Source organism: Phalangium opilio, unplaced genomic scaffold (genome assembly GCF_054372755.1).
Source record: "Phalangium opilio isolate 3A_F unplaced genomic scaffold, DU_Popi_V2 ptg000039l_2, whole genome shotgun sequence".
Taxonomy (NCBI): Eukaryota; Metazoa; Arthropoda; class Arachnida; order Opiliones; family Phalangiidae; genus Phalangium; species Phalangium opilio.
In genome coordinates, this window is record NW_028324163.1 from 5,581,030 (window position 1) to 5,592,759 (window position 11,730).

The following is an 11,730-nucleotide window of genomic DNA, read 5'->3' on the forward strand; positions in this document are numbered from 1 at the left end:
TACTTTGCAGGCCCATAACTCTGTGTCTACTAGAGATACGGGGATGTCCTTAGGATATGTTATAGTCCAATTTGTCCCCCATCTAACCATACTAAAAACTTTGGGCTACGACAAACAGGGGCCGAGTACTTAAGCAAAACGTAAAGAAACAACCCCTCCATAGGAAATGCATTAGACTATACTTTGCAGGCTCGTAACTCTGTTTCTACAGGAGATACGGGGATGTCCTTTGAGTATGTTATAGTTCAATTTGTCCCCCATCTAACCATACTAAAAACATTGAGCTACGACAAACAGGGGCCGAGTACTTAAGCAAAACGTAAACAAACAACCCCTCCATAGGAAATGCATTAGACTTTACTTTGCAGGCCCATAACTCTGTGTCTACTAGAGATACGAGGATGTCCTTAGGATATGTTATAGTCCAAATTGTCCCCCATCTAACCATACTAAAAACTTTGGGCTACGACAAACAGGGGCCGAGTACTTAAGCAAAACGTAACGAAACAAACCCCCTCCATAGGAAATGCATTAGACTATACTTTGCAGGCTCGTAACTCTGTTTGTACTGGAGATACGAGGATGTCCTTAGGATATGTTATAGTCCAAATTGTCCCCCATCTAACCATACTAAAAACTTTGGGCTACGACAAACAGGGGCCGAGTAATTAAGCTAAACGTAAACAAACAACCCCTCCATAGGAAATGCATTAGACTATACTTTGCAGGCTCGTAACTCTGTTTCTACTGGAGATACGAGGATGTCCTTAGGATATGTTATAGTCCAAATTGTCCCCCATCTAACCATACTAAAAACTTTGGGCTACGACAAACAGGGGCCGAGTACTTAAGCAAAACGTAAAGAAACAACCCCTCCATAGGAAATGCATTAGACTATATTTTGCAGGCTCGTAACTCTTTTTCTACTGGAGATACGGGGATGTCCTTTGAGTATGTTTTAGTCCAATTTGTCCCTCATCTAACCATACTAAAAACATTGAGCTACGACAAACAGGGGCCGAGATATTAAGCAAAATGTTCGTCAACTTTGGTATCGTCTCACTTATTTTTATTATGTTACTTATGATTTTTGCACTAAACTTTTGAGGCTCATAACTCTTGTTCTACAAGAGATTCTGGGATCTCCTTTGGATATGTTATAGTACTCTTTGCTCCCCATACAAGGATACTTTAAACTTGAGGCTACCTCAATATCGTCGTCAACTTATTTTTTGTCTCACTTATTGTTAGAAGGTTACTTTTGATTTTTGAAAATAAACTTTGCAGACTCGTTACTCTGTTTCTACTGGAGATACGGGGATGTCCTTTGAGTATGTTATTGTCCAATTTATCCCCCATCTAACCATACTAAAAACTTTGGGCTACGACAAACAGGGGCCGAGTAATTAAGCTAAACGTAAACAAACAACCCCTCCATAGGAAATGCATTAGACTATACTTTGCAGGCCCATAACTCTGTGTCTACTAGAGATACGGGGATGTCCTTAGGATATGTTATAGTCCAATTTGTCCCCCATCTAACCATACTAAAAACTTTGGGCTACGACAAACAGGGGCCGAGTACTTAAGCAAAACGTAAATAAACAACCCCTCCATAGGAAATGCATTAGACTATACTTTGCAGGCTCGTAACTCTGTTTCTACAGGAGATACGGGGATGTCCTTTGAGTATGTTATAGTTCAATTTGTCCCCCATCTAACCATACTAAAAACATTGAGCTACGACAAACAGGGGCCGAGTACTTAAGCAAAACGTAAACAAACAACCCCTCCATAGGAAATGCATTAGACTTTACTTTGCAGGCCCATAACTCTGTGTCTACTAGAGATACGAGGATGTCCTTAGGATATGTTATAGTCCAAATTGTCCCCCATCTAACCATACTAAAAACTTTGGGCTACGACAAACAGGGGCCGAGTACTTAAGCAAAACGTAACGAAACAAACCCCCTCCATAGGAAATGCATTAGACTATACTTTGCAGGCTCGTAACTCTGTTTGTACTGGAGATACGAGGATGTCCTTAGGATATGTTATAGTCCAAATTGTCCCCCATCTAACCATACTAAAAACTTTGGGCTACGACAAACAGGGGCCGAGTACTTAAGCAAAACGTAAAGAAACAACCCCTCCATAGGAAATGCATTAGACTATACTTTGCAGACTCGTAACTCTGTTTCTACTGGAGATACGGGGATGTCCTTTGAGTATGTTATAGTTCAATTTGTCCCCCATCTAACCATACTAAAAACATTGAGCTACGACAAACAGGGGCCGAGTACTTAAGCAAAACGTAAACAAACAACCCCTCCATAGGAAATGCATTAGACTATACTTTGCAGACTCGTAACTCTGTTTCTACTGGAGATACGGGGATGTCCTTTGAGTATGTTTTAGTCCAATTTGTCCCCCATCTAACCATACTAAAGCATTGAGCTACAACAAACAGGGGCCGAGATATTAAGCAAAATGTTCGTCAACTTTGGTATCGTCTCACTTATTTTTATTATAATACTTATGATTTTTGCACTAAACTTTTGAGACTCATAACTCTTGTTCTACAAGAGATACTGGGATCTCCTTTGGATATGTTATAGTACTCTTTGCTCCCCATACAAGGATACTTTAAACTTGAGGCTACCTCAATATCGTCGTCAACTTATTTTTTGTCTCACTTATTGTTAGAAGGTTACTTTTGATTTTTGAAAATAAACTTTGCAGGCTCGTAACTCTGTTTCTACTAGAGATACGGGGATGTCCTTAGGATATGTTATAGTTCAAATTGTCCCCCATCTAACCATACTAAAAACTTTGGGCTACGACAAACAGGGGCCGAGTACTTAAGCAAAACGTAAAGAAACAACCCCTCCATAGGAAATGCATTAGACTATACTTTGCAGGCTCGTAACTCTTTTTCTACTGGAGATACGGGGATGTCCTTTGAGTATGTTTTAGTCCAATTTGTCCCTCATCTAACCATACTAAAAACATTGAGCTACGACAAACAGGGGCCGAGATATTAAGCAAAATGTTCGTCAACTTTGGTATCGTCTCACTTATTTTTATTATGTTACTTATGATTTTTGCACTAAACTTTTGAGGCTCATAACTCTTGTTCTACAAGAGATTCTGGGATCTCCTTTGGATATGTTATAGTACTCTTTGCTCCCCATACAAGGATACTTTAAACTTGAGGCTACCTCAATATCGTCGTCAACTTATTTTTTGTCTCACTTATTGTTAGAAGGTTACTTTTGATTTTTGAAAATAAACTTTGCAGACTCGTTACTCTGTTTCTACTGGAGATACGGGGATGTCCTTTGAGTATGTTATTGTCCAATTTATCCCCCATCTAACCATACTAAAAACTTTGGGCTACGACAAACAGGGGCCGAGTAATTAAGCTAAACGTAAACAAACAACCCCTCCATAGGAAATGCATTAGACTATACTTTGCAGGCCCATAACTCTGTGTCTACTAGAGATACGGGGATGTCCTTAGGATATGTTATAGTCCAATTTGTCCCCCATCTAACCATACTAAAAACTTTGGGCTACGACAAACAGGGGCCGAGTACTTAAGCAAAACGTAAAGAAACAACCCCTCCATAGGAAATGCATTAGACTATACTTTGCAGGCTCGTAACTCTGTTTCTACAGGAGATACGGGGATGTCCTTTGAGTATGTTATAGTTCAATTTGTCCCCCATCTAACCATACTAAAAACATTGAGCTACGACAAACAGGGGCCGAGTACTTAAGCAAAACGTAAACAAACAACCCCTCCATAGGAAATGCATTAGACTTTACTTTGCAGGCCCATAACTCTGTGTCTACTAGAGATACGAGGATGTCCTTAGGATATGTTATAGTCCAAATTGTCCCCCATCTAACCATACTAAAAACTTTGGGCTACGACAAACAGGGGCCGAGTACTTAAGCAAAACGTAACGAAACAAACCCCCTCCATAGGAAATGCATTAGACTATACTTTGCAGGCTCGTAACTCTGTTTGTACTGGAGATACGAGGATGTCCTTAGGATATGTTATAGTCCAAATTGTCCCCCATCTAACCATACTAAAAACTTTGGGCTACGACAAACAGGGGCCGAGTAATTAAGCTAAACGTAAACAAACAACCCCTCCATAGGAAATGCATTAGACTATACTTTGCAGGCTCGTAACTCTGTTTCTACTGGAGATACGAGGATGTCCTTAGGATATGTTATAGTCCAAATTGTCCCCCATCTAACCATACTAAAAACTTTGGGCTACGACAAACAGGGGCCGAGTACTTAAGCAAAACGTAAAGAAACAACCCCTCCATAGGAAATGCATTAGACTATACTTTGCAGACTCGTAACTCTGTTTCTACTGGAGATACGGGGATGTCCTTTGAGTATGTTATAGTTCAATTTGTCCCCCATCTAACCATACTAAAAACATTGAGCTACGACAAACAGGGGCCGAGTACTTAAGCAAAACGTAAACAAACAACCCCTCCATAGGAAATGCATTAGACTATACTTTGCAGACTCGTAACTCTGTTTCTACTGGAGATACGGGGATGTCCTTTGAGTATGTTTTAGTCCAATTTGTCCCCCATCTAACCATACTAAAGCATTGAGCTACAACAAACAGGGGCCGAGATATTAAGCAAAATGTTCGTCAACTTTGGTATCGTCTCACTTATTTTTATTATAATACTTATGATTTTTGCACTAAACTTTTGAGACTCATAACTCTTGTTCTACAAGAGATACTGGGATCTCCTTTGGATATGTTATAGTACTCTTTGCTCCCCATACAAGGATACTTTAAACTTGAGGCTACCTCAATATCGTCGTCAACTTATTTTTTGTCTCACTTATTGTTAGAAGGTTACTTTTGATTTTTGAAAATAAACTTTGCAGGCTCGTAACTCTGTTTCTACTAGAGATACGGGGATGTCCTTAGGATATGTTATAGTTCAAATTGTCCCCCATCTAACCATACTAAAAACTTTGGGCTACGACAAACAGGGGCCGAGTACTTAAGCAAAACGTAACGAAACAAACCCCCTCCATAGGAAATGCATTAGACTATACTTTGCAGGCTCGTAACTCTGTTTCTACTGGAGATACGGGGATGTCATTTGAGTATGTTATTGTCCAATTTGTCCCCCATCTAACCCTACTAAAAATATTGAGCTACGACAAACAGGGGCTGAGTAATTAAGCTAAACGTAAAGAAACAAACCCCTCCATTGAAAATGCATTAGACTATACTTTGCAGGCTCGTAACTCTGTGTCTACTAGAGATACGGGGATGTCCTTAGGATATGTTATAGTCCAATTTGTCCCCCATCTAACCATACTAAAAACTTTGGGCTACGACAAACAGGGGCCGAGTACTTAAGCAAAACGTAAAGAAACAACCCCTCCATAGGAAATGCATTAGACTATACTTTGCAGGCCCATAACTCTGTGTCTACTAGAGATACGGGGATGTCCTTAGGATATGTTATAGTCCAATTTGTCCCCCATCTAACCATACTAAAAACTTTGGGCTACGACAAACAGGGGCCGAGTACTTAAGCAAAACGTAAAGAAACAACCCCTCCATAGGAAATGCATTAGACTATACTTTGCAGGCTCGTAACTCTGTTTCTACAGGAGATACGGGGATGTCCTTTGAGTATGTTATAGTTCAATTTGTCCCCCATCTAACCATACTAAAAACATTGAGCTACGACAAACAGGGGCCGAGTACTTAAGCAAAACGTAAACAAACAACCCCTCCATAGGAAATGCATTAGACTTTACTTTGCAGGCCCATAACTCTGTGTCTACTAGAGATACGAGGATGTCCTTAGGATATGTTATAGTCCAAATTGTCCCCCATCTAACCATACTAAAAACTTTGGGCTACGACAAACAGGGGCCGAGTACTTAAGCAAAACGTAACGAAACAAACCCCCTCCATAGGAAATGCATTAGACTATACTTTGCAGGCTCGTAACTCTGTTTGTACTGGAGATACGAGGATGTCCTTAGGATATGTTATAGTCCAAATTGTCCCCCATCTAACCATACTAAAAACTTTGGGCTACGACAAACAGGGGCCGAGTAATTAAGCTAAACGTAAACAAACAACCCCTCCATAGGAAATGCATTAGACTATACTTTGCAGGCTCGTAACTCTGTTTCTACTGGAGATACGAGGATGTCCTTAGGATATGTTATAGTCCAAATTGTCCCCCATCTAACCATACTAAAAACTTTGGGCTACGACAAACAGGGGCCGAGTACTTAAGCAAAACGTAAAGAAACAACCCCTCCATAGGAAATGCATTAGACTATACTTTGCAGGCTCGTAACTCTTTTTCTACTGGAGATACGGGGATGTCCTTTGAGTATGTTTTAGTCCAATTTGTCCCTCATCTAACCATACTAAAAACATTGAGCTACGACAAACAGGGGCCGAGATATTAAGCAAAATGTTCGTCAACTTTGGTATCGTCTCACTTATTTTTATTATGTTACTTATGATTTTTGCACTAAACTTTTGAGGCTCATAACTCTTGTTCTACAAGAGATTCTGGGATCTCCTTTGGATATGTTATAGTACTCTTTGCTCCCCATACAAGGATACTTTAAACTTGAGGGTACCTCAATATCGTCGTCAACTTATTTTTTGTCTCACTTATTGTTAGAAGGTTACTTTTGATTTTTGAAAATAAACTTTGCAGACTCGTTACTCTGTTTCTACTGGAGATACGGGGATGTCCTTTGAGTATGTTATTGTCCAATTTATCCCCCATCTAACCATACTAAAAACTTTGGGCTACGACAAACAGGGGCCGAGTAATTAAGCTAAACGTAAACAAACAACCCCTCCATAGGAAATGCATTAGACTATACTTTGCAGGCCCATAACTCTGTGTCTACTAGAGATACGGGGATGTCCTTAGGATATGTTATAGTCCAATTTGTCCCCCATCTAACCATACTAAAAACATTGGGCTACGACAAACAGGGGCCGAGTACTTAAGCAAAACGTAAAGAAACAACCCCTCCATAGGAAATGCATTAGACTATACTTTGCAGGCTCGTAACTCTGTTTCTACAGGAGATACGGGGATGTCCTTTGAGTATGTTATAGTTCAATTTGTCCCCCATCTAACCATACTAAAAACATTGAGCTACGACAAACAGGGGCCGAGTACTTAAGCAAAACGTAAACAAACAACCCCTCCATAGGAAATGCATTAGACTTTACTTTGCAGGCCCATAACTCTGTGTCTACTAGAGATACGAGGATGTCCTTAGGATATGTTATAGTCCAAATTGTCCCCCATCTAACCATACTAAAAACTTTGGGCTACGACAAACAGGGGCCGAGTACTTAAGCAAAACGTAACGAAACAAACCCCCTCCATAGGAAATGCATTAGACTATACTTTGCAGGCTCGTAACTCTGTTTGTACTGGAGATACGAGGATGTCCTTAGGATATGTTATAGTCCAAATTGTCCCCCATCTAATCATACTAAAAACTTTGGGCTACGACAAACAGGGGCCGAGTAATTAAGCTAAACGTAAACAAACAACCCCTCCATAGGAAATGCATTAGACTATACTTTGCAGGCTCGTAACTCTGTTTCTACTGGAGATACGAGGATGTCCTTAGGATATGTTATAGTCCAAATTGTCCCCCATCTAACCATACTAAAAACTTTGGGCTACGACAAACAGGGGCCGAGTACTTAAGCAAAACGTAAAGAAACAACCCCTCCATAGGAAATGCATTAGACTATACTTTGCAGGCTCGTAACTCTTTTTCTACTGGAGATACGGGGATGTCCTTTGAGTATGTTTTAGTCCAATTTGTCCCTCATCTAACCATACTAAAAACATTGAGCTACGACAAACAGGGGCCGAGATATTAAGCAAAATGTTCGTCAACTTTGGTATCGTCTCACTTATTTTTATTATGTTACTTATGATTTTTGCACTAAACTTTTGAGGCTCATAACTCTTGTTCTACAAGAGATTCTGGGATCTCCTTTGGATATGTTATAGTACTCTTTGCTCCCCATACAAGGATACTTTAAACTTGAGGCTACCTCAATATCGTCGTCAACTTATTTTTTGTCTCACTTATTGTTAGAAGGTTACTTTTGATTTTTGAAAATAAACTTTGCAGACTCGTAACTCTGTTTCTACTGGAGATACGGGGATGTCCTTTGAGTTTGTTATTGTCCAATTTATCCCCCATCTAACCATACTAAAAACTTTGGGCTACGACAAACAGGGGCCGAGTAATTAAGCTAAACGTAAACAAACAACCCCTCCATAGGAAATGCATTAGACTATACTTTGCAGGCCCATAACTCTGTGTCTACTAGAGATACGGGGATGTCCTTAGGATATGTTATAGTTCAAATTGTCCCCCATCTAACCATACTAAAAACTTTGGGCTACGACAAACAGGGGCCGAGTACTTAAGCAAAACGTAACGAAACAAACCCCCTCCATAGGAAATGCATTAGACTATACTTTGCAGGCTCGTAACTCTGTTTCTACTGGAGATACGGGGATGTCATTTGAGTATGTTATTGTCCAATTTGTCCCCCATCTAACCCTACTAAAAATATTGAGCTACGACAAACAGGGGCCGAGTAATTAAGCTAAACGTAAAGAAACAAACCCCTCCATTGAAAATGCATTAGACTATACTTTGCAGGCTCGTAACTCTGTGTCTACTAGAGATACGGGGATGTCCTTAGGATATGTTATAGTCCAATTTGTCCCCCATCTAACCATACTAAAAACTTTGGGCTACGACAAACAGGGGCCGAGTACTTAAGCAAAACGTAAAGAAACAACCCCTCCATAGGAAATGCATTAGACTATACTTTGCAGGCCCATAACTCTGTGTCTACTAGAGATACGGGGATGTCCTTAGGATATGTTATAGTCCAATTTGTCCCCCATCTAACCATACTAAAAACTTTGGGCTACGACAAACAGGGGCCGAGTACTTAAGCAAAACGTAAAGAAACAACCCCTCCATAGGAAATGCATTAGACTATACTTTGCAGGCTCGTAACTCTGTTTCTACAGGAGATACGGGGATGTCCTTTGAGTATGTTATAGTTCAATTTGTCCCCCATCTAACCATACTAAAAACATTGAGCTACGACAAACAGGGGCCGAGTACTTAAGCAAAACGTAAACAAACAACCCCTCCATAGGAAATGCATTAGACTTTACTTTGCAGGCCCATAACTCTGTGTCTACTAGAGATACGAGGATGTCCTTAGGATATGTTATAGTCCAAATTGTCCCCCATCTAACCATACTAAAAACTTTGGGCTACGACAAACAGGGGCCGAGTACTTAAGCAAAACGTAACGAAACAAACCCCCTCCATAGGAAATGCATTAGACTATACTTTGCAGGCTCGTAACTCTGTTTGTACTGGAGATACGAGGATGTCCTTAGGATATGTTATAGTCCAAATTGTCCCCCATCTAATCATACTAAAAACTTTGGGCTACGACAAACAGGGGCCGAGTAATTAAGCTAAACGTAAACAAACAACCCCTCCATAGGAAATGCATTAGACTATACTTTGCAGGCTCGTAACTCTGTTTCTACTGGAGATACGAGGATGTCCTTAGGATATGTTATAGTCCAAATTGTCCCCCATCTAACCATACTAAAAACTTTGGGCTACGACAAACAGGGGCCGAGTACTTAAGCAAAACGTAAAGAAACAACCCCTCCATAGGAAATGCATTAGACTATACTTTGCAGGCTCGTAACTCTTTTTCTACTGGAGATACGGGGATGTCCTTTGAGTATGTTTTAGTCCAATTTGTCCCTCATCTAACCATACTAAAAACATTGAGCTACGACAAACAGGGGCCGAGATATTAAGCAAAATGTTCGTCAACTTTGGTATCGTCTCACTTATTTTTATTATGTTACTTATGATTTTTGCACTAAACTTTTGAGGCTCATAACTCTTGTTCTACAAGAGATTCTGGGATCTCCTTTGGATATGTTATAGTACTCTTTGCTCCCCATACAAGGATACTTTAAACTTGAGGCTACCTCAATATCGTCGTCAACTTATTTTTTGTCTCACTTATTGTTAGAAGGTTACTTTTGATTTTTGAAAATAAACTTTGCAGACTCGTAACTCTGTTTCTACTGGAGATACGGGGATGTCCTTTGAGTTTGTTATTGTCCAATTTATCCCCCATCTAACCATACTAAAAACTTTGGGCTACGACAAACAGGGGCCGAGTAATTAAGCTAAACGTAAACAAACAACCCCTCCATAGGAAATGCATTAGACTATACTTTGCAGGCCCATAACTCTGTGTCTACTAGAGATACGGGGATGTCCTTAGGATATGTTATAGTTCAAATTGTCCCCCATCTAACCATACTAAAAACTTTGGGCTACGACAAACAGGGGCCGAGTACTTAAGCAAAACGTAACGAAACAAACCCCCTCCATAGGAAATGCATTAGACTATACTTTGCAGGCTCGTAACTCTGTTTCTACTGGAGATACGGGGATGTCATTTGAGTATGTTATTGTCCAATTTGTCCCCCATCTAACCCTACTAAAAATATTGAGCTACGACAAACAGGGGCCGAGTAATTAAGCTAAACGTAAAGAAACAAACCCCTCCATTGAAAATGCATTAGACTATACTTTGCAGGCTCGTAACTCTGTGTCTACTAGAGATACGGGGATGTCCTTAGGATATGTTATAGTCCAATTTGTCCCCCATCTAACCATACTAAAAACTTTGGGCTACGACAAACAGGGGCCGAGTACTTAAGCAAAACGTAAAGAAACAACCCCTCCATAGGAAATGCATTAGACTATACTTTGCAGGCCCATAACTCTGTGTCTACTAGAGATACGGGGATGTCCTTAGGATATGTTATAGTCCAATTTGTCCCCCATCTAACCATACTAAAAACTTTGGGCTACGACAAACAGGGGCCGAGTACTTAAGCAAAACGTAAAGAAACAACCCCTCCATAGGAAATGCATTAGACTATACTTTGCAGGCTCGTAACTCTGTTTCTACAGGAGATACGGGGATGTCCTTTGAGTATGTTATAGTTCAATTTGTCCCCCATCTAACCATACTAAAAACATTGAGCTACGACAAACAGGGGCCGAGTACTTAAGCAAAACGTAAACAAACAACCCCTCCATAGGAAATGCATTAGACTTTACTTTGCAGGCCCATAACTCTGTGTCTACTAGAGATACGAGGATGTCCTTAGGATATGTTATAGTCCAAATTGTCCCCCATCTAACCATACTAAAAACTTTGGGCTACGACAAACAGGGGCCGAGTACTTAAGCAAAACGTAACGAAACAAACCCCCTCCATAGGAAATGCATTAGACTATACTTTGCAGGCTCGTAACTCTGTTTGTACTGGAGATACGAGGATGTCCTTAGGATATGTTATAGTCCAAATTGTCCCCCATCTAACCATACTAAAAACTTTGGGCTACGACAAACAGGGGCCGAGTAATTAAGCTAAACGTAAACAAACAACCCCTCCATAGGAAATGCATTAGACTATACTTTGCAGGCTCGTAACTCTGTTTCTACTGGAGATACGAGGATGTCCTTAGGATATGTTATAGTCCAAATTGTCCCCCATCTAACCATACTAAAAAC